Source organism: Pelobates fuscus, chromosome 10 (assembly GCF_036172605.1).
Source record: "Pelobates fuscus isolate aPelFus1 chromosome 10, aPelFus1.pri, whole genome shotgun sequence".
Taxonomy (NCBI): Eukaryota; Metazoa; Chordata; class Amphibia; order Anura; family Pelobatidae; genus Pelobates; species Pelobates fuscus.
This window is the reverse complement of record NC_086326.1, coordinates 25,453,250-25,473,766: the sequence shown is the minus strand read 5'-3', so window position 1 is coordinate 25,473,766 and position 20,517 is coordinate 25,453,250. Positions and strand designations below refer to the sequence as shown.

Here is a 20,517-nt window from a genome sequence, read left to right as displayed (position 1 = left end):
TAAAGAAAAATCTTAAACTCCACTCTAGTCACAGATTGTCTGGTTGAGCCTAAATTTGGCACTTTATTTTTTAACTTGCAACACTTTATTATCTAGTGAATAAATACAGAAAAATTATCTTCTAAAGTAATAAGTAATACTCCCAATTTCATATTACGACTGTCATGACCTCTACCTTCCTAGCTTGTTTTTGGATTGTATTCATGGCATGTAGTCTATATACTTACACACTCCACTGCCCAAATTAAAAAATAAATTACCATTTAGTAGACCTACGCCATGAAAACATCATGACCTTCAATTGAATCCTTTTCTTCCATTGGAGATATATCGAATAGCAGCTTGCAAAAGCTGCACGTCTCTTGTCTGATGCCTTTCCAAGTCCTCCCCTTCTAACCCCGCCCAGACTTTCTGTGGCTGTCCAATCACAGACTTCCTAACAGCAGCTCAATGAGAAGTCTCTGCAGGTGCTCTGGGCAATTGCTGCATCTTGAGTTTGGCTCCACGGAGCTAATAAAACCAGGAAGCAACAGGGACAGTTGTCTGACTGACAGTCAATGGGGTGTAAAAAGGTTTATTTATTTAAAAAAATAAAAAAAAACACACTCTTCACACATAGAGCACTACTGCAAACTGAACGGTGTTCAGAGTGACCTTTTTTTTTATTATTCTTTTTTTTTGGAGTGCAGAGTTAATTACACACACGGCAAGATGACAAGATATGCTGCACTGTTTATTTGTAATCAAAAAGGTAACAAGAGTGATTAACATTGTCTAGGCAAACATATATCAGGACTTTCGATTTAAACTGATGATAGGTACTATCAGATATGCATATGTAATAATAGCAAAGAATTGAATAGCTAGACATGCGAGTTATATCACGAAACAATCAGAAAGCAAGTTAGAGGCTAATTAAAGGGTGAGGCAACATTAGTAATATTACTATATGACTTGCTGGGTTAGGACTCGAAAGAGTAGACCACTGGTGAGGAGATTGGACAGGTTCAGAGTGACCTTTTAAATCCTTTTCTGTGACTAATTTGCATCCTCCCCACTATGCCTGGACTAATAAACATAAAGCAAATTAAATATTTAATAAACAAATCGGAAAATAAAAGAGCCGTTCAAATTTGACGAGCACTTGTAAAGACGTATAGTTATTGGTTCTACGTGTAGATGTCCTAATATAATCGTGTGCTATTCAAAATTTGCCTTGTTCGTGAGAGTGATGGCATTACTCCAAGTCTAGCACTGTACCTTATTTCACCACCTGCTGCAACCTCCACACTTCTCATTACCTGCAGAGTATGTCCAAATGTTTTTAACAACTGTACGGTCAATATAAAATCCTCCAGGGTCAGGTTTTCAAGGCGATCCATATTAGAACACTCCTACGTGCTACAAAAAAAAAAAAAAGTCAGGGGCTTGTATTTTAATTACAAAAACTATAGTGTGTTGGTAGCCAGCTATGCTCTACGTATAGATTTGGCCAGTGCGGGTTTAACATGACTGCCAAAACACTTCCTCGGAGGATTGGTTACGTAAAAGGTATAAATGTTAAATAAACAAGCACTCCACCTGTTTCCACTTATAAACACAAAGGAGTAAGATTCGTAAATGTGTCACTAATATCAAAATGGGTTGAACGCTAAATGGGGAGCAATCACCACAAAAAACAATGCAATATTCCTACGGATTGTTCCATTTTTATTTATTTTTTGACACTTTTAGTGTGATAAAGTTATTTACTAAGGTGTGAATTCAAAGTGAATTTTAAATTTAAGACCAAAATCGCTGAGCTGGAACATTTCTCTAAGTCAGCTGTGCTTTGAGTTCAGATACTCTAGCCTTGAATTTGAAATTCACTTTGAGCCCACAGTTTATTAAAGGGACACTCCGGACCCCTAAATCACTTTAGCTTGCTGAGAAGCTTTATGTGTGAAGAGTGTGTCCTCTTTCTTTCATTTTGCAAAAAGTGCAGATTTCAGTAGAAATTTACACTTTTATAAATTAACCTGGTTACACCCCCTTGGCTTACAAGCAGACAACAGGTAATGTTACTTCCTGGTTTGGTTAGCTCAGTGGCGCTAAACTCAACAGGCAGCAATTGCCCAGAGCACCTGCCTTGCAAAGACCTCTCATTGAGCTGCATTGTGAAGTCTATGATTGGACAGCCACAGAAAGTCTGTTCGGGGTTAGAAGGAGGGGCTTGCACAGACTGCAGACAAGAGATCTGCAAGTTTTACAAGCTGGTTTTTGATTCTATTCTGGTTTTTGAGACCTATGGCGGCAGGCCCACAACAACATGGGCACAAACATGGTTGACTACGCCGAGGACTGTTCTGATATCTCGGATGACTTTACCAGCGGGGTTGAAATATCACACTCACCCATCTTGGGTGCTCCTACCCAGACTCATCCACAAGCAGACACATCTCCGTTGACTACAGCGGTGATTAAAGACCTGCTAGCGGGGCTTCAGCTCACCATACAGGCTGACATGGCCCAAACTCGCGGAGACTTGCAAGGCCTGACAGGCCGCCTGAGCACGCTGGAAGACGACTCCCGCTGCAACACGCAAGATACGACGCAGCTGCAAAAAGCGGTGCAAGACTTGCAACAGCAGTCTCGCAAAATACACCAGCGGTTCGCAGATCTGGAAGACCAGAGGCGAAGACTGAACCTCAAGATCCGGGGCATCGGTGAGGAGATACCGGAGGCAGAGGTACCACACTTCATTTGGTGCCTGCTGTCAGCCCTCCTGACCCCTAGACAGGCCAAACAAGCACTTATAATCCACCACGGCGACACATCATTCAAGATCCAAGATATGCAAAGAGCCACAGATCTCCTGCCAGCCCCGGGGCTGCAACAATACTCTCTATCTAATGCGGGACCAAGCCACCTAGCGACACTACCAACTGCAAGGGATCCTATGAAGGTGACACAGTTCCTCCCCCGAAGGGCTGGAGTGGAATCATCCACAGCAGCTATGACCTGAAGAATCCAGGGACTAATATTTACCTTTTACCAGCCCTCTTGCTCCACGAGCATGCCACTTACGGCGAGCAGGACTCCTCCACTCTTTTTGTTAACAAATGTTCAGGTTAATTGCACTGCTGAAACGTTCCCTTTCTGCCCCTCCACACCCCGGGGTGTTGGGGTATATTTAAATAGCATGAGTGCAACATCTAAATGCCCACACTATAGAGACCACGCTCCTCACATAACCCAGCTTGGCAAACACCATCTGCCACAACATCCGTTACCACAATATTTTTGGAACAAAATGATAAACATTGAGGGAGAGCAGAAGGGGTGCGCATATGGAGCTAAGATAATTTTTAAAAAGAAAACTAACTGTAAACATTTCATCCTTTTGAAGTGGTAATGGTGCGTGGAGTGCCCTGCCCCCCCCTGTTTTAAAGCAATATTTAACACACAATGATTTTGAATAATTCTTCCATATAAACCAGACCAGCGAAGAGCTAAAGGATAATCTGAGAGTGTCAGTTGAGTGATTTCGGCATATCACTGGTATGAATTGGTATGACTAAGCGTATAACCTCAGATTCAGAAATAGCCTCCAGCAGGGGATGGAGACATTAGAGGCCATGGACCCACCATCCGTGTTAAATCTGAAAAACGTGGAAGCTCACATCCAACAAAGAATAAATCTTATAAACCAGGAGCAGCTACTCTCCTGTCTCTGAAGCCAACGTTATGAACAGCCAGGCACAGTCGGATAATTCCACCGCAGCACTCTTCACCATGTAACATGCATAAACTCAGGAAGCCTCGTGCCAAGGAGGATTTCCTGCTATAGCTTTGGATAGCTATCTAAGGGGAGGGATCCCACTTGCAGTTCTACGTGCTTGTTTGTCCACAAGTGTCACAATGTGGCGTGTCACGGAGTGTGGCAACAGACATTATGTGACATTTATAGACACTGTATGAGAAAACAAAGGGTTGGCTGCACTCACAAGAACATATATATATATATATATATATATTTAGGAGTCTAGACAGGTCCTTGGTTTTGCACCCCTCCCTGTCCCAGGTGCCTCATCTCAATAACCCTATTTAGCCTTATACCGCAGAGAACTCGAGATGGAAGTATTTCCCCAAGTAAGTAGCTCATTTAGCAGATATTTGGCTGTTAGAGTAGGACCTGCCAAAGATGGGGTTCATTGACGTTGTGGCAGACGTATGCAATGTATGATCATATAATGTAAGTAAGCCCCCATTATTTTTTGCCTAGATTAGGTGTTTTTAATAAAACTAGCAAAATCGGTCAGCACCAAAGTAGCTGTTTCGTAGATAAGGGAGTGTGCTGGATTTTCATTTATAGACACTGTGTCACTTTTGGAAATGTGGTGACAAGGTGACAACAAATGGGGCAATATGGCAACATACTGATCGGAAAATGCAGTATACACAAGATATTGTCTTGTAATCTATAACTGCTTGAATTATTACTTCATAATTCTGCACTGGATTCTGGTGGGACATGTTTTGCAAATTGCTCGGTAGTTACAAGGTAGTACACGTTAACAACAGACTCATGAAAAGAAACAGTTTTATGAATTGTAATTCACTGATTGGATGAGAGCATCAGCTGACCACTCTTAGCGTCTCCCTCAGCCAGCAGGCCCCTCCAAGAACCCGTGACGAGATTCAGTTTGCCACACTCACCTCCATGCATTATAATATCAATAGGGTGCCTCGTCGTCCAGTGGCAAACTTCTAAAATAAAAGGGAATCATGACATGTCATGTCACACATGTCATGTGTCCTTAAGGGGTTAAGTAACTTGCCGTTCTCAGGTATATATATATTTTGATTTTCTACTTGTAAGGCTAATATGGCTTCACTACACTTGCACGTGCATAATTTAAATGACCACTAAAGGCACCCAGACCACTTCAGCTCAATTAAGTGGTCTGGGTGCCAGGTCCCTCTAGTTTTAACCCTGCAGCTGAAAACATAGAAGTTTCAAAGAAACTGCTATGTTTCACTGAGGGTTAATCCAGCCTCTAGTGGCTCTGCTCCAGCATATGCATTTAAACTGGCAGCGGCCATCTTGGTGTGCCGGCAATCTTGGTGCCCCCCTTAAAGCTATCCCACTCTCTTTTTAATTTCTTTTAAATTTCGTTTATTCTTTATAAAACTAACTTTTATACTATTAAGATGCTAAGCTCATATTTATTTTATGTTACCATTTTTATTTTGACTTGTATTATTGCTACCTTGTTTTTATTCCATTTGTTTCCAATAAATATAGCCATTTTATGCTATTTGGAGCTTCCAAGCCTATCCTTTTAAAAGGACACTATAGTCACTTGAACAACTTTAGCTTAATGAAGCAGTTTTGGTGTAAAGAACATGCCCCTGCAGCCTCACTGCTCAATCCTCTGCCATTTAGGAGTTAAATCCCTTTGTGTATGAACCCTAGTCACACCTCCCTGCATGTGACTTGCACAGCCTTCCATAAACACTTCCTGTAAAGAGAGCCCTATTTAGGCTTTCTTTATTGCAAGTTCTGTTTAATTAAGATTTTCTTATCCCCTGCGTGTGTTAATAGCTTGCTAGACCCTGCAAGAGCCTCCTGTATGTGATTAAAGTTCAATTTAGAGATTGAGATACAATTATTTAAGGTAAATTACATCTGTCTGAAAGTGAAACCAGTTTTTTTTCATGCAGGCTCTGTCAATCATAGCCAGGGGAGGTGTGGCTAGGGCTGCATAAACAGAAACAAAGTGATTTAACTCCTAAATGACAGGGAATTGAGCAGGGAAATTGCAGGGGAATGATCTATACACTAACACTGCTTTATTTAGCTAAAGTAATTTAGGTGACTATAGTGTTCCTTTAAACATCCAATAGTTTTATCATCTGAACCTGAGGACTTGCAAGTGATATTCTTGGTGTGGCTTATTCCACCTACGCCTCCTATACTCAGCAATATTTCATTTGCTCCTCACTTGTGAGTATACCTACTTTCTCTAATTCCAGTTTTATTTTGGACCATACAGAGAGCACTATATTATGTTTTTATCTTCCCTCTGATGCATTGAGGATACTTTATTGCTGCTTTGCAGCTGTTTGGTAATGGAATACCCTTTGTGAGTGCACCAAGACCATCATCATATCCATAGACGGGGATTGTACCGTCCAGGCGCATATATCTGGAGCTGAATATAAGCTCCAGAAAATTGTAAGTGCAATTTTCCTTTACTTACTTTCACCAGCAGTCTAATATACTACACCAGAAATAGGCAACCTTGGGCACTCCAGATGTTGTGGACTACATCCCCCATAATGTTCTTACACCCATAATGCTGACAAAGCATCATGGGAGGTGTAGTCCAAAACATCTGGAGTGCTGAAGGTTGCCAATGCCTGTACTACACTATATTTCTGTCCTCTCCGCTCTCTCCCCCCCAAATTGCCCTGAGCTTGAAAAGACTACCATAGGCGCTGCTTCCTGACACTACCTTCCATACCTGCTGTGTGGTTATGTTATACATGCCATGATATATTACCTGTTTTACTTAGCTTGATATCGCTGCCGTGGCGTATCTAGCTCACCTGTTCATGCTTGCACCATTATAAATAAAGATTGACAAAAAATGAAAAAACGCTTATTTTAGCTTGAGTGAGTCAATAAATTGTGCGTTTTTTCTTATGTGCCATGACAATGTAACCATGTGCATCTACCTAAAATGCTTGTCTGTGCTGTTGTGGCATAGCAAGCCTGTTTGTATTATCTTGCACCTATAAATAAATAATATTAAACAAAAAAATAAAATAAAATCACAGTTTAGTGTATTCACAATGGTTAATCTGGAAGCAACATTTTACTTTTAAGGAAACAGGGGGATATGGGAATTTATACTTGACAGACAGCAGGTGGCAGCATTCTGATCTTTAAACATGATTAAGGAGACAATATACAGAACCCAGCAATTTAACAACATATTACCAAGTGGCTAATTAGGATCTGTTAGCGTCTCTCGTTAACACTGTGACTGCAGTTCATCGCAATCAGTGCCTTTGCAAATCCTCACTCCTTTTCCATGTAAATCATGTGCTAATGAACCTCCAGTAAATGTATCACTCTTGCACGTCTGTGAGCCACAATAAGTATTAAACACATATAACAGCAGGATTGACCAAATATTATCTTTTTAAACGTAAAAATAAATCTGCAAATAAAATGAGAGTTTTTATTATTTTTATTTTTTTCAATACTGGTTCCTGTATTTTTTGAGGACCCATGTAAATACAATTAGTGAGTAAAAAATGATTTCATAGAGTATTATTTGCACTAATATTCAGAAATCTCTGCAAGACTCTCTGCTGTGGATTTCAATTCCCATTAATCGCAGCCAAGCCACCTGCTGTCTGAGAGTAGTGGGAGTTCAGATTGACAGCAGCTGGGGCACTGGCAGTCTCTTAGCAAAATGTATTTGTAATAAAGAATTTTTTTATTTTATTTTTTTATCCCAGTTTTGTGATAGCTGGATTTATTATGACGTGTGTCAGGAAGGTGCACTGTCTTTGCAGAGAGAACGTTCCTGGATTCCCATGTCCAGATGTTGGAGGACTTGCCATATAATCTCTAATTCACTATAAAGCAAATAGCCCCTCATATCAGATCGAATGACAAACATGTGGGGAGGGCCACTGCTTTTAAAGTCATATAAAATCCTGGGCAATTTAAAGTAAACACTGGTTTGATTAAACTCATAAACAGCCTTATATTAAACAAATCACCTATTTTACAGCAATACAGAGCATGCTGCTTTAACTCAGCAAATAAAAAGCCCAGGCAGTTGGAGACTTTTAATAGTAGTTACAAGAGCCCGAGCCTCCAGTTCAACATTTCATATCAATCCTCCACGCTGGGCCTATAGACACAATGCGTAGTGTTAGTCTGATGCTGTATATTCCTGGATACAGTATCAATTATAGTATTATTATTATTACAATGTGTAGTGTTAGTCTGATCCTGTATATTCCTGGATACAGTATCAATTATAGTATTATTATTATTATTATTATTATTACAATGTATAGTGTTAGTCTGGTACTGCATCCTGCTACCCAGAACTAAGCATTATTATTATTATAACTAGCAGTTTCTGTATTTGTGTGTGTGTGTGATAAATTTAATAAACATTTTTCCCATTTGTTGATCTATCTCTGCCTTTCTCTCAGTCAATTCTCTTTCTGTCCTCTCACTTTGAACTCCCTCTGTCTATTCTCTTTTCCATTGAATGTCTCTTTTCTCAGACACACTCTCTTTCTTTCATTCATTCTCTCTATACCTTTTCTATTATTTTTATCTATTCCTCTGTTTCTCTCTCTCTATTTAACTGTCTATTCCTCTCTCTATCCATATCTCTATTTGACTGTGTGTCTCTCTTTCCACTCTCTATCCATCTTTCTCTCTATTTTACCGTCTCTCTCACTCACTGTTTCTCTCCCCTCTCTATTTTACTCTCTCCCCCTCTCTCTCTTAGACAATTGAAAATACACATTAATATCCACTTCCCTAACTCTAATTGGTTCCATTAAATCCATTTATTTAATCATTGAATTTGCCCTCTGCATTAGTCCATTGACAGCCAGTCACAGCCTTATCTTTCCACCAGAAATGCTTTTTATCAGGAGACAATGGATTATTCAGCAGATAAGGCTAATTAAATGGAGATGCCTTCTATAAAGCCCATGGCAAACATATCCAGAGCCAATGGCTGACATATTATGTGCTCCTTGCAGTTGGCAGAGCTGGCTGGGCTGGATAAATCAATATCCTCCCAGAGCAGGTTCTGTGTACACTGAGCTGGCACTTACTATTGTCACAGTCCATGTCACCAGATAGGGAGACTCCTCAGACCCATCTCATGTCTGAAATGGCCTCAGTATGGAAATGGGGGGGAAGGAGGACACAGCGACCCCAGACTTTATCACAGGGGCTCAGATAACACCTGCAGACAGTCAGATAGCTTGAAGGGTCTTCAAATCAAAAATGGCCCATTTTGGGGAGAATTAAGGACGCCAGGTAGGGAGCAATCGATAGATTGTAACACGTTACTGATTGTAAGGTTAGTTATTCCTGAATTATCTACCCAGAGGAGTCTCATTGCAAGGTCACCCTATTCTCTCCCCCTATCAGTCCTGTAGTGTTCATGCACCCAGGCAGTTGCCCTCATTATCTTATAACATATCTATGAGAGGATCTGCCTCTGGGGGAGCTGAAACCAATAACGCAGATTGCTCTAATCGGCTGATGGAGAGCTTCCCAGGTAGACGGACTAATCTTTCTGTAATTATTGCATATCCAAAACGATTTCCTGCATATTATTACAGTCAGATAAGAGGAATTATGTAAACATTTCGACAGCAGCATCCTCAGCATGACGCATGTATCTTTTTTTGTGATACATTCCATTCATTGCCCACTTAAGGATTCTGTATCAATATGTTCTTTGAAACATTGTTTCACTTTTTTACATAATGTAAAATAAAATAAATGATCTTTATAAAAGAACATAAAATAAAAGACTTTGTGGATTTTAGCCCCCAAAAATAAAGGTTAAAAAATGTGATCAGGTGTGTTAGATTAATACACAATTGGAGATGGAATTGAGGCTTCTAATGAAGAAGGTATAGCGCCAACACGGTCCATAGCGCAGTGCACTGGGATGCATTGATTAGACTCTTAGAGAGTAACATTATTCCAGGTATAATGACTGGAATAAGTCCTCAGCTCCGCAGTCTCGCCTGATATAGCGGCTGTTTGTTTTGCTATATTCATTCTTGTCAGACTTTGTTAGACTGAGATAAAACCACCAATTAAACACTAGAGTCAACAGACTTACAAGAAACGGCGCCATGCGGACAAAGGAGATGTCTTGTTAAACATCAATAGGAGTAGAGGGGAGATATTGAGGGAATGAGGAAAGGGAAATACTGGAGATGAGGAAACTGTATGTGAGGGTGAGGTGGATATGGCGTGTGAAGGAGAAAGAGAAGGAGAATATGGGGTGAAAAGATAAGAGGGAGAAGGGAGAAATGGAGTGATGGTCAAGGGATGGGGTGTCATGGAAGGATGGATGCAGAAATGGTTTGAGAACACACACACACACACACACACACACACACACACACACACACACACACACACACACACACACACACACACACACACACACACACACACACACACACACACACACACACACACTCTCTCTCTCTCTCTCTCTCTCTCTCTCTCTCTCTCTCTCTCATGAGTAACATGGAGTGTGAGATGATGGAAGGGGTGGGATGGTAAGATGGGGTGTGAGATAATGGTTGGGGTGGGATGGTAAGACGGGGTGAGATAATGGTTGGGGTGGGATGGTAAGATGGGGTGAGATAATGTAATGGGTGAGATGGTAAGATAAGGTGAGAGATTATGGAAGGGGTGGAATGGTAAAATGGGGTGTGAAATAATAGTTGGGGTGGGATGGTAAGATGGGGTGTGAGATAATGGATGGGGTGAATAGTATGGTGGGGTGTGTGAGATGATTAAAGAGGTGGGATGGTAAGACGAGGTAAGAGATGAAGGAAGGGGTGGGGTGGTAAGATAGGGTGTGAGATAATGGTTGGGGTGGGATAGTAAGATGGGGTGTGAGATAATGGATGGGGTGGATTTGTATGGTGGGTTTGTGGGTTGATTGAAGGGGTGGGGTGGTAATATGAGGTGAGAGATGATGGAAGGGGGAAGGGATGGGATGGTAACATGGGGTGTGGGATGATGGAAGGAATGGGATGGTAAGATGGGGTGGATTGGTATTGTGGGGTGTGTGGAATGATTGAAGGGATGGGATGGTAAGATGGGGTGTGAGATAATGGATGGGGTGGATTTGTATGGTGGGGTGTGGGGGTTGATTTAAGGGGTGGGGTGGTAATATGAGGTGAGAGATGATGGAAGGGGTGGGATGGTAACATGGGGTGTGGGATGATGGAAGGAACGGGATGGTACGATGGGGTGGATTGGTATTGTGGGGTGTGTGGAATGATTGAAGGGATGGGATGGTAAGATGGGGTGTGAGGTGATGGTTGGGGTTGGATAGTAAGATGGTGTGTAAGATGCTCGAAGAGGTAGGATGAGATGGGGAGAAGAGGTATATTTATATAGCTTGTTTCATTAATATTGAAATTATTGAAAATACGAGATGTGTGATTTATTTCAATCAGTTTTATCAATTGTCACTAAACAACGTTCTCCTAACAGTTGTGCCTTCTTTTTTTCTGCAATACATGTATTCAATTCCTTTTTACCTTGCTACATTGCACTTTGTCAGCTTAAATGATTGTATTATTAAATATAAATAAACAGACGCTTTAACGCTGAGACCTTCTATATACACAATTTCGGACAATTCTTCCTACTGTTTAATAGTGACCCCTCTGCTTTCTCCCCAATTTCCCATCACAATGCACCAGTTTCCATCAGCACCTTTTTAATACGTTTTAAGGACTAATACAGATACTTTGTTTCATTATTTCTGGTTCTGGTGAGAAACAGTTACTTACATTTCTCCTGCCAAGTTAATCAGCTGCATAATTAGAGATTACTGTAAGATATGCTGTAACCCAGATTGCTCTTAAAATTAACAGTCAATCTATTGCCCAATAAAGCACACACAGAGTATTTTAACACACATACACTTTGGATCAGGGCATTGCTATGTTACTTTTGTGAAATCAAGTTCGTCTTTGACATTAATAACTATTCCAGGCACAGGAAATAATTCCTAGATTTTACTATTAACATTACGTTCAGTCATGATTTTATTAATGACACGGAGGTGAGTATTAGGCTTTCTCTTACTTTATTTTCCCTCAGCAGTAAAGATAAAATATATATATAACTTGAATGTATATGAATAAAAGTATCAATTATAACAAATCTGCCTTGGAGCAGGGTAGCCAATCAGGATGCAGGACAGTCTATAAAAGGTCTGAGCTAGCAGTAAACTTCCTCTACTTTGCCGGTAAAACCGAAGACCAGAATCCAATCCGAAACTTGAAACATCATGAATAATGTCCATGTAGGTAAACGTCTCGGTCGATAATCAAGCTGTGGAAAAACAAATATATGGTAAAATCCAAACTCAGGACTCTGCACAATCACAATTCAAGGCCATAGGCAAATATCAGTATAATCAGGATAGAAAAAAACGGATCACATAACGTTATGCGCACGAATCATCACCTAATACACGTACCGCCAATTACCGTGAAGAACCATATCACGGTAATGCCCAAAAACCCACCGGGAGGGTGGGTGGGAATAATACTCGCCTCCGTATCATTAATAAAATCATGACTTTACGTCATGTTAATAGTAAAATCTCGAAATTGTATTAATGACACAGAGGCTCCTATTAATATGCTAGTTCAAAGCTGAGCCACAACCTGAGAAGAAAAATGGTCATTCGGGCGGAAATAGAAATCCCGAAACGTAGATTCGTGAGACCAATTCGCAGCTCTCAATAGATCTTCAAGGTGACAACCTACCATCAGAACTTTAGAGGCCATGGCACCCGTCACAGAATGAGCTGAGAACATCGAAGTGTCAATCCCTGTCATGGATAGAAGGTCCTGGATCCACCAAGCTAAAGTGGGTGTAGAAACTGGGAGATGTAGGACACAAAACGAAATGAGCAATTAAAGGTAATCTCTGTGTACGATCTAGATAAGATTGCAAACAAGCAACCGGTCATAGAATAGGTCTGACAGAAAATCTCGGGTAGGAGACCATTTTCGTAGCTGACTTAGTCCTACAAGATATTTTGAACGATGCTCCCTCTGGAGTGAAGGATATTGCGGTCCAATACAAAGCTCTAACATCTGACTTTCGTTTACAAGAAAGCAAACACAGAAGCATAAAGCAGTTTCCAAGACAGGTGTTTAAGGGACAATTCATCATTCGCAAACCAGGAGTCCAAAAAATTAAACACCATATTGACATCCCAAAATGAGTAGTATCTTGCTCTTGGGGGTCTAATGAATCGTCTGCAAATGAAAGGATGCTGTCCGATTGGGGAACCATCCAAACCTTGTCCTGCAGAAATAGCAGATTTGTAAACATTGACTGTGCGATAAGCTTTTCCCCGATTCAAAAAGTGTAGTTAGAAAATGTAGTACCGCATTCAGAGAGGCAGAAACTGGATCCAACGACCTTTCCACGCACAAGCAAGCCCATATTTGCCGTGCAGACCGATAGGCAGATCTAACCCCACAGACCCAGGCGTTGTTCAGGAGTTCCGTAGTTGATTTGGAACGTTTGTGATTGTCCAGGGACTCCGGAAACTAACGATGCCGTGAGCTGAAGTAGATCCTGATCTATCAAGACGTGTGACTTCCCATCCAGATCTATAAGCAAGTCCGGGACTATTGGTATCAGACGCGGGAAATCCAAAGACATCTCCAGAAGTCTAGGAAACCAAGGCTGTGTTTGCCACATTGGAGTCACTATCACCAGAGAACATTTGTGTCTGCATATGTAAGACAGTGTCCAAGAGATAAGGTTGAACAGAGGAAAGGCATAGTGACGGGATGGTGACCACATCTGTAGGAAGGCGTCCGCCCCCATCGCTGCAGGGTCCGTACGCCAACTGTATCTTGGGGTAGTTGGGTGTTCAATTGGATGCAAACAGGTCTATGTCCAGTGGGCCCCACAATAGTTCGAGTTGTTGGAAGGTCGACCTGAGCAGATGCCGATCCCCCAAATCCTCCAGTCCGCCCACGTGTTGTCCAAACCCAGGATATGTTCGGCCATCACTGATACATTGTTGCGAAGGCAGAAGTGCCAAAATTCCTTTGGTAGGTTCGCCAGCAGTTTTGATTTTGTGCCTCCCAGGTGATTGATTTAACGTACTGTCGACACATTGTCCAAGCGGAGTAGGGTGCAACCAATTCCCAGAGTTGGCAAAAGGCTGCGGATGGTGAAAGACTCCGTCAGCAATTCCAGACAGTTGATGTGGAGCAGAGATTTGTTTGTTGACCATCTGCCACCTGTGGAAATGTTCCCGCAATGTGCTCCCCAGCCACATAAGCTGGCATCCGATTCTATTATGTCTGAAGCGGACCCGAATATCGCCTGACCATTCCACGTTTCCATGTGGCCGAGGCATCACTCCAGTTCTTCCTGTGATCCTACGTCCAATATTAGTTGGGACTCGTAGGAATGTCCTGCTCTTAGGTAGGAGCCTTAGCAGAGCACGGTAGTGTAGGGGTCCCGGGAAGATCGCTTGGATCAATGAAGCGAGTAGACCGAATTTTTAACTACTATCATGTCCTCTGTATCTGCCACCTTTGCCTCTGGCCGCCAGCACAGAGCTACCAGATTTCTGTTTCTCTTCTTCCAGTGGTATGTGTGCCCTGACCGCGCTTGTGACGGCAACTGAAACCACATTTATATCAATTAAAAAGAAAACAGAGCAACACATGAAAGAATGTTAGCACAAGTTTTAGGTAATTTTCAAAGTTTCATTCAAAGTATCATTTTCAGAGAAGTATCAATTCCCTTTTAAAATGAAAATGAAATACGCACTAGTTTATCACCGATATGATAAAAGCTGACAAAAGAAGGCTGGTTTTGACTTATGATGTTCTTCTGTCCTATAAATGAATATAAAAGAAAGATTGCCAGGTGATGCCTACTTTATAGTAGGATATCTGAATAACAGCGATCTTTCTCGGAGCATACTGATGGGTGGGAGGCAGAACTATCAGCTATGTGTATGTTTATTTATATGGATAACCACGTGTAGGTGATTGCAGTACTTTTCTTTTTTTTTTTACTATTATTATAGGGAGTGCCTTTAATACAAACTTTTCCATTTATGACTCAAATCCTTTGTTTCCCACACCACAGATCCCACTTATCTTCTAGTTGAAAGACACACTTCTTCCGCGATATCTCCCACTCTGCATTCTACACTTTCAGGCCCACAAAACACATTTTGAATACTTTTGTTTTGAAACTGTTAAAGGGACACTGTAGGCACTATAACCATTTCATCTTATTGAATTGGTTATAGTGCCTGGAGTCACCTGGCACTGGCCCTGTATGCAGTGTCAAACCATTTTCAAGCAGTTTAGCAACCCAAGCCCAGCCCCCATTGGAGATACCATGAAGGCAGAGATTATACACTTCCTACTAGCCATACTAATTAATGCCAGCAATGTACGCTGTGATTGGCTGAGAGTGTCATCTGACTGTTTTCAGCCTATCACTGCATCCCACTTTTGCTGAAGCTAATACTTCTTCTAATACTCTTCATTAGCTCGAAGAGGACAGAGAGGATTGGCTATTGGGAACTCTGATTTAGTAATAAAACATTCAAAACTTATTAAAAGAGACAGAAAGTCAAGGGACTCAATACACTAATTACTTGGGGGGCGGAGCCTAACCACCGAGCCGACCAGACGTGCTGTAAATCAGCTCCTGCAATAAGCGACGAAATCGGGGGTATAAACCCCGACAACGGACACGATCTGGAGTCGGAGTGCACCCAGCGAATCAGGGTAACCATGGGGCATCGAATGAATCAACACACGAGTCGCAAATTGCCCGGAAACCCGATTTACGTTAATGGGGCCTACCTGTGCCAGAGCCAGGGAGAGACGGCCGCTCTCCTGGATGGTAAAGCCAGACATCAACCCCTTCAAGCACTTACTTCTATTCCTCCCCCCCCCCTGGACCGGTGGGGGTTATCCCGGTCCGCTCTCTGTTCCAAGAGCACACAACTACGCAGACCACACAAGCACGACCCGGGCATGCTAACCAACAGGCCCCTAAAGGTCTCAACTAAAATGGCGGCCGGCAAAACAACCCGCATGGCGAACATGACGCTGCCATCGACTGCACCCCTGAGGCGCCTGGAGGCGATCCTATTCCACCTCTGGGACTCGCTTGGGAGGCGACAGCAAGCAGCCCGATCCAAATCGCCTCCGCCACAGAAGAAGGGTGAGCGGAACCGTGAGAGTCGGGAAGTGGAGGGACTACCCCTGGGTACACACTCGTCTCACCCACCCATGTATGCGCAACCTTACCCACCCGGGCGGCAGGTCACAGGGCATAGTGCCCACAAGCATCATCCACATTGGCGGAGGAAGAAGCAACGAACACGACGGACAACGACCCGCTCCTCCGTCCCTCCCGCAAGTGGAGTAAACCCGGACCCCAGTGGCAACCGAGTTTGTGGCAAGAAGATGCAGGCCTGCACTCCAGCCTGGGGCTGGGGGGACACCCTCTCCGACACCTATATTGCAACGGGTCACAGGAACCCAGAAACGGACACGCACCGCCTACACAGAGACGGCATCGGGTGATGGAGAATCTGATGGGGGCCACATGTAATCGCTGATATGGGACACTGTCACACTGCTAGCACTGAGTATCTTGGGCGCTAACATGCTCTAACAGCGAATTTGCGGATCCTACCGAAAGGTTGGACACGCTTGTGGACAATACGATTAATCTTATATTTGTCTTATACCTTGCTACACAGGTAAACTGTTTTATGTCATGACACATACCATTTGCTTCAAACAAACGATTACTAGAGGTTAGACAAAATATCTATACGGACACACTCCTGCCAACAAGCCTAGTACACACTCGAGGGCACACGCTCACATGCACTTGAATCATAACCATGATGCATATATGTACATTGGTGACCATATTACTTGTTCAACGTAGGAGCACTGCACTGCACAGACAGGGAACCAGTACATATAGAAATATTGCTATTGTCTCTATGTCCAACACCCAATCGTGTAAGCAATAGCCTATGTGGGAGATACTAATGGAAGGGAGGCACTAGACATTAATGGAAGTCGTATTACAGTTAACTTAGCCCATACAAAGGTTATACCCGCCTACAATCTATGAATATCTGTAACGCTACTTTGATTGTATTTTGTTGTGTGCTGTTTGGTTGTCTTGGGAGAGAATCCAGCCTGACTCACGCTATATCTACTTCTACGAAATTGTATTGTATACTGTTACTCCTTTGACAGCCTAACAAGACAGGCATTGCTCTTGGTTCTACTATGTTTTTGCTAAACGACAAGATAAAAATGAAAAAATTAAGCATCGCCATGCCGGAAATGTAATATTTCAAAGCTGACATTGTCTTAACCCCATACTGTAACCGACTTATACGTTTCCCTCTTCTTTTCTGTACCCCATCACAAATGCTTCAATAAAAGAAAGATTGACAAAAAAAAAAAAATACACTATTTACTTCAATGAGATGAAGCAATCCCGGTTCCTATAGTGTCCCTTTAAGCATCATTTGTAATATGTAATATATAATGTCTAATAAAAAAAAAAAAAAAATTTAAAGTACTAAAATTAAAAAATAAAAAAAAATAAAAAACTACCCTGGCATTAAAATAATAAAAAAAAACTACCCTGGCACTCAATTGGTTAATGCTCTTTTACAGTTCCGGCTGCTATTACAGTAAGACTTTACTTGCCAACCTATTATCTGTACTATCTGAATTTGTGATGTAAAGGCATGTGTGTCCCAATCTGATCATTACAAACAAATGAGAACAGTTATATCTCCAGAAATCAGTATGCACACATGCCATATCTTTAAGAAATACACAGCTTCCCTCTTGCTCTGTACAGAGGAAATACAAGACAGATAAAGTCACAATTCACTATAAGCTATCTCTAAACATCACTGATCAATACACTCGTTATTGCCTGTATAGCTTTTAGACCAGGCTTCCCCAAACTCCGGCCCTCCAGATGTTGCTGAACTACAACTCCCATGATTCTATGAATGAAATAGATAGGCTGAGAATCATGGGAGTTGTAGTCCAGCAACATCTGGAGGGCTGGAGTTTGGGGAAGCCTGTTTTAGACCTTAATGGGTTCATTCACTAACATCTGAGTTGAAGCAAATGTAAATTGAACTTGCAAAGCTTAGGCTAAAATAGACAAACCGTGAATAAAGTTAATTTGCAAATTGGATAGTTCAGCCTTAAAAGGGACATGCATCACTTTGAGATAACGGTCTTATTTAAATGCTATAGCTCTGAATGAGATAGTTGCCACACTCTGCGGGCTAAAAAACAAACAAACATGTAAATATATTGTTTTTTCATATTTACCTGCTTCATCTCTCTTCTGCTTTTTACACCCAATCCAGAGGGGAACTGATCTAACCAATCAATTCCCTATCCCTATGGATGCTGAAAGAGTGCATTGGGCAAGCCTGGAAGATTTACACATTTGCAATTGGAAGAACTCTTCACCATGCAACATCCTGACAGGGGAGTCCGATCAGTGTGATCATGCAGCGCAGGCTCTGATGTCAAGTTTCTTTCTTTTGTGTGGAAAGTTGCACAAAAAAAACAAACTTTCTGTCATAACCTTGGACTGAGTTTCTCTGGTTTTACCGGGTGCTTTGAAGTGCCCAACATTTTCTGTGGCCTACCACCAAACCCTTGCTTGGAGAAGCATCCGATCCGACACTTTGATTCAACATCAACCTTTATTTTGGCTCCCCTCTATGTGTCTGTTTCTCCCCTGAATCCCCTCTGTGTGTCTCCTCCCCCAGACACACAGTTTCCGTTTCTGTATCCTCAACAGCCTCTCTGCGTGTCTCTTTATCTTCCCAGGCCCCTATTACATAGTTACATAGTTACATAGCTGAAAAAAGAGACTTGTGTCAATCAAGTTCAGCCTTCCTCACATTTGTTTTTTTGCTGTTGATCCAAAAGAAGGCAATAAACCCCAGTTTGAAGCACAATTTTGCAAAAGCTAGGGAAAAAAAATCCTTCTTGACCTCAGAATGGCAGTCAGATTTATCCTTGGATCAAGCAGTTATTACCCTACATTGAAAGATTATATCCTTGAATATTCTGTTTTTTGCAAGTATGCATCTAGTAGCTGTTTGAACATCTGTATGGACTCTGAAAAAAACACTTCTTCAGGCAGAGAATTCCACATCCTGATTGTTCTTACAGTAAAAAACCTTTCCTTTGCCTTAGACAAAATCTTCTTTCTTCCAGTCTAAACGCATGGCCTCATGTCCTATGTAAAGTCCGGTTTGTGAAAAGATTTCCACACAATGGTTTGTATTGGCCCCGAATTTATTTGTATAATGTTATCATATCCCCTCTCAGGCGACGTTTTTCTAAACTAAATAGGTTTAAATTTGTTAACCTTTCTTCATAGCTGATATGTTCCATTCCTTTTATTAATTTTGTAGCCCGCCTCTGCACTTTTGCTAGTGCCATAATATCCTTCTTTAGAACAGGTGCCCAAAATTGCAGAGCATATTCATTATGTGGTCTTACCAGTGATTTATAGAGAGGCAAAATGATATTCTCGTCCCGAGAATGAATGCCCTGTTTCATGCATGACAATACCTTACTGGCCTTGGCCACTGCTGATTGAATGTGTGTCTCTTTTTCCCTCCAACCCCTCTCTGTGTCTCTTCCCCCCCCCCGAGCCTCTCTGTGTGTCTCACCCCCCCAGTCCCACGTGTGTCCCCACCCCCAGTCCTTTGTGTGTGTCTTTACCACCCTCCCATCCATTTATGGTCTCTTCCATGCCCTTTCCCTTTATGGTCTCTCGCAACCCCTCTCTTATGCCAGCTGACCTCCCTCCATGTAGCGTGGTCGGGCAGACCAGGGTAAATAATCTTCTGCATCCTCTATCCAGTCTGACAGGAAGCTGTGTGTCACTCAGAGCGAGTACTTCCTGTCAGATCGGGTAGAGGATAGAGAAGATCCTCCACCGCGGTCTGCGCAGCCATGCTACATGCAGTGTCGTCCAGGAGGGGAGCACTGTGCTGTGTGCTCCTCTCCTGCCATTCACTTGGCAATTCCACCCCCTGGGCTGGTGCACAATAGCTGTCTGCCTGTAACGCCTTATGGTTGCACCGGTCCTTCCCATAATGACTTCTGTCCACTTCCGAATGTGCCTCCAGTGGGAACCTGAGCATCAAAAGTGGACAATAGAGTAATGGAAGAATGATGATTCATGTTTTCTTTCAGATGAGGTGGATGGTCGGTGAGTGTTAGCCTGGAGGAGAGATGGCAGCAGGATGCACTATGGGAAGAAGACAGACCTGCAAAGGCAGTGTTATGCTCTGGGCAATGTTCTGCTGGGAAACCTTGGATCCTGTCATTCATATGGATGTTACTTTGACATGTATCACCTACCCAGAGATTGTTGTAGACCCCATATACCCCTTTATGGCAATGGTGTTCCCTGATGGTAGTGGCCTCTTTCAGCAGGATAACGCACCCTGCCACATGGCAAACATTGTTCAGGAATGGTTTGAGGAACATGACAAAGAGTTCAAGGTGCTGCCTTGGCCTCCAAATTCCCCAGATCTCAATCTGATTTAGCATGTGTGGGATGTGCTGGAGCAACATATCTGTTCCATGGAGGCCCCACCACTCAACTTGCAGGAC

The 20,517-nt window shown here is 42.3% G+C and overlaps 1 protein-coding gene across 2 annotated transcripts in view; it reads left to right on the top strand.

Moving 5' to 3' along the window:
* Positions 1–19,788, top strand: part of BTAF1 (B-TFIID TATA-box binding protein associated factor 1) — a 398,618-nt gene extending 378,830 nt beyond the window's left edge. For both annotated transcript variants that reach the window (XM_063435223.1, XM_063435224.1), the window contains one exon: positions 19,768–19,788. The gene's annotated coding sequence lies outside the window, so the exon portion shown is untranslated. The remainder of the gene's footprint in view (positions 1–19,767) is intronic.
* The last annotated feature ends 729 nt before the right edge of the window (positions 19,789–20,517 follow it).